We start from the raw sequence: 4734 nt of genomic DNA on the forward strand, positions 1-4734 counted from the left end.
CGCCAGTGTCTTTGCTCATTTCTGTTGATCTGCTCTGTGCTGCTAGGGAGCTGGATAAGGTAAGCAGGCAGATTATTGAGAAGCTGCTCTAATGTACTGCTAAACCCCACACTCCCGTTATCATTCAACATGTGCTGAAAATTTATTTTCTCTGAAGAAAAACTCATTTCAGTTGTAGTGGGTAGAACGCATCATAATGCAAATGAGAGTGGATTTGAAGTGTTACATCAACCTAGGATTATAGCTTGGAGTTTAGACCAAGCATGGTTCGACTTAATTAGATTAACTCCAAATTCATTGACCCTAATTTGAATTGAAAAACAATTTCTCTCAGTTTACACTTAATTTCGGTTATGCATAACTGTATAATATGTTTAATAGTTTGTTTCAACCCAAAAAAATATTTTCTTCGTTTTTCTCTTGTTTTGCAATTATCTAAACATCAAAAGAAGATAAAGAGCTCAGATGCAAAGCCATCTAAGTGCATCCGATATGGTTTCTTGTAAATGAGCATCTTTATCAGGTGAGACTCAGTGGTTCATGTAGGTTGTCTACAAAGCAGAAAGTTGGTGGTTCAATCCCCGGCTCCACCCGACCATTTGTCGAGGTGTCCTTGAGCAAGACACTTAACCCCAGCTGCTCCCGACGAGCTGGATGGCGCCTTGCATGTCAGACACCGACGTCGATGTATGAATGAGTGAGTGAAGGGATGAATGTGAGGCAAACTTGTAAAGTGCTTTGGATGGCCATGGGTCTGTTGAAAGCGCTATATAAATGCAGTCCATTTATCATGTTATGTTTAGGTTCAGTAATTCAAATATCCTATATTTTACTTAATGTCACACTATTCATTTCATTGGAATTTAATAAATCTGACTGTCTTCTGCTTTAAAAATCTCAACTTCTAAAAAACATCTCCAATCTCTCTTGACTGTCCTTTCTGAATAAAAGTAAAAGACTCAAAAATTCAGTCAATATTCTAAAACATTTGGTAAACCTCCTTTGACCTCCTAAGACCTGGATGTCAACATATGTGGACATAAATTTTTTTATGTTTGCACCATAATACTTCTTATAAACCCTAGTTAGTGTGTGATGTTGCTATCATAGGATAAATAATACCTGTAAAATGATGAAGCTCAAAGTTCACTGCCAGGCGATATATTTTCTTCAATAGAATTCCTTTTTCAAAGCCTACAGCGAACGGCCGGTTTGGACTACAGACCTGTAATTCCTTCTTTAATGACATCAGTAAAAGGTTTTTTTTTTTTTTTTTAACTAACCTCCGCCCACAGGAAAACGTCAGTCACCAGCTTTGGCTCAAACGGCTCTGCTAAGCTAAGCTGCTATCGAATCACAACACACTAAACAAACTACATCAGAGCTCGTTACGTATTTCTGAAGGAGGGACTTCATAGAACAAGGAAGCGCTATACAGATAAGTAAATTGTGTGAAAAATACCACGTTTTTTTACACGTGAAACATGAACACATGTTATATTGCCCACTATAAACACAATCAAAGCTTTAAAATCACCGAAAGAACGGGAGCTTTGATTCTGTGAAACTGGAACCTGTTGAACACAAACATGGACAAATGCACTTTGTGTTCTTAGAAAAAAATGTGGTTATTATATTTATTGGTTCTTCCTAACTCCAAAATAGCTGGTAGAAATCCAAACCAAATCCTGTGTCTTAGGAGGTTAACCAGGTAAAAAAACTACTACATTGACATAAATGCTGTCGTTCATCAAGTTCTTTTGTGCACTTAGAGCACTTTGCTGAAAAATCATCATGTCGTGTAATGGATTCTGCCAAAAAAAACTATATTTCTGAATGGCCTGAGGCTGGGATTATGCACATTTGAAGCAAAAGTATTTGATGAACGCTTAATATGGGCCAAGAGCATTTAGTCAATATCATTATCTCATTTTTGACATTGAGGTGGCGTTTAGCATTTTTTGCATCTGAGCGTTTTATATATTTACTTAAAAGGATAGTGAAAATTATGAGAAATGAAAATTACCCCATGATTTACTCACCCTCCGGTTTCCATGTCCACCCTTTTCATACGAACACATATTCCGAATTTTTTTGAAAATGTTCTTGCTCTTCAAATTTGTATCATAGATAAAGCTTAAAAGAGCTAGGACATTTTCAAAAATATCTAATGTGTTTGTATGAAAAGGGATGGATATATGGGTGAGTATGTCTTGAGGATGAGTAAATCGTGAGGTAATTTTCATTTTTGTCCGAACTATCGCTTTAACAAGCAAAATGATGCCGGATTTTATGTCTCGCTTTCACAAAAGATTTTGGGATGTTTTTGCTAAAATTAATAAAAAGCTGATTGCCAATGTGGTAAGAAACCCTTACAGAAATTATAAATTCAATATTTTTCGCAAGTGATATTATGGTTGATCAAGTGATCACAAGAGTGAAAATCATGTGGCTTTTTTACTGCAATGTCAAATAATCAAAAACAGAAGATTATTTTTCTTACCCAATGTTTTTCTTCCCAATTCTGTATCTAATTTTAGCAGTGCTTATATAATTTTGCTGAAAAATGTTTTTTGCAGTGTTTCCGTGACACTAAATTTGTCATTTCCTCTATAATGATAATCCACATGTTGTAACATATCCACAAATATTCAGAGATGCTGTGGTTTTTGAAAGCACACGTTTACAAGCTATGAGGCATAAAGCCACTGCACATGTCAGCATAGGACCAACCTGACAAGCCATCATCTCCCACAGCAGTGTAATGAGGAACGCATCATCTGCAGTCTAGGCGCAGAGGCCTCATGTTTAAATGGGAGGCGATGGTTGTGTAAAATCGACTTTCTGCCTTTTTACGGCAAGCTGACTCACAAACAGTTGGCCAACCCGCGCTGTGCTTTAATACTAAGCAAATACAACACTGAGGTGGGATGAGTGACATTAATGGGAGAGGAAGCGGAGCATCCAGATGCAAAAGAGAAAAAATATACAGACCTGATTAATATTTAGTGAAGTTAGACCACCACAACCAATATCTCAGAGCCTGTGTTAATAAAAAACATATTTACATGGGTTAATGCAAATTTGACTAAATATTTTGTAACTATGAGTAAATATAATACATTTAATTTAAAATTAGGTTTCCTTTCCACTGGTTCCCTTAAGAAATGTTTTAGTTCCATATAATAGGTTTTCAATCTGTTCTGCCTCCTTGGTCTCGGCATCTGGAGGGTTCACAACATTCTTTTATGAGGTGGTGTCATATTTGTAATTACTTAAAGTCTTGAAGCAACATATTTTTCAACAAATTTGCATATTTGACTGTTGCTTGTCATAATGAATCACTTTGTAGATTAGTAAGCATCTTTTCGATGGCTCTTGAGCACACAAAACCGTGCTACAGCTGAGCAGTTTGCTAATCCTGCAGGCTATAGAGGATATAATCTCACATTGATTAGCTGTGACATTTGTAAGGTAAGTGTTTCTGAATATTTTTAAAGATATGACAGATTCTGCCACTTCATATATTTAGTGGATTATATGTACCCTGCTGCTTACAAAAACAGAGGATGGTGGATATTTTTGGATCAGTGAAAAAACTGCAATGCTCACGGTGATGTGAACTTTCAAAAAGATGCATGGGCTAGAAATTTAATAAGGATTAAGATCACAGGTATGTTTTCTACAAGGCACTTATATGTCTGTTTTAGTGAAATGTGAATAGCAGGGAATTATTCTGCTCTGGTGGTTTGAATAAAAGCTACATTTTAATAATGACCAAACACTATGTGGCCCATTCTCTGCAAATTGTGTATTTAAAATCCCATGACTTATTACATTTATAATTGCCATGCTATTTGATAGAAATTCACTTTATGTAACTTTATTTTTTTTAAATAATGTTTATTTTATTGACATTGTAATATCATGCTAGGTTATTTTTTAAGATTTATTTTCCGTCATTATATACACTGTCAGACAAAATGGTCAAAATAAAGTCCCTAGCTGTCATTGGGGCAGTACCCTTTAAAAATATGTACATTTGTACAATTTATATATATATATATATATAATATATATATATATATATATATATATATATATATATATATATATATATATATATATATATATATATATATATATATATATATATGTAAATACATAAAAAAAATTAAAATAGTAAGCAATAAAAAAATTGGTACCATAGAGACAGAGCGCCGATATGCAAATTTGAAAACCACGCCCACCGGGGGGAAAACAATCCAACCGTCTCCATTGACTTTGTATTGCGAGAAGCCGCCTCCTTGTCATTTCTGGCTTGTAACAAAAAACAGAATAATGCCTAAAAGCTGCTGTGTGACAATATGTACAGCTAACAAGCCAAAGAACCCAGAAATAAGTTTTTATAAGCTGTCGAGCCGTAAAACCCAGCTTTTAAGGAGAATAAAGTGGATCGCCGACTACGTTTTCCCCTATTGGACGCAGTTTTACTAATAGGAGTACTATGAAAAGTTGCCTGTATCCATTTCTGTGTCTTTAAACGCTCGTTTTTTTGGAGTTGAAAGCTTATAAAAACGTATTTGTTTTTTTGGGGTTGTTAGATGTACACCTTGTCACACAGCAGCTTTTAGGTATTAATCTGTTTTTAAGTTTAATCTGTAAATAAGTTTTTATAAGCTGTCGACCCCAAAAAACGAGCGTTTAAAGACACAGAAATGGATACAGGCAACT

The sequence above is a fragment of the Paramisgurnus dabryanus genome, chromosome 2, assembly GCF_030506205.2.
Source record: "Paramisgurnus dabryanus chromosome 2, PD_genome_1.1, whole genome shotgun sequence".
Lineage (NCBI taxonomy): Eukaryota > Metazoa > Chordata > Actinopteri > Cypriniformes > Cobitidae > Paramisgurnus > Paramisgurnus dabryanus.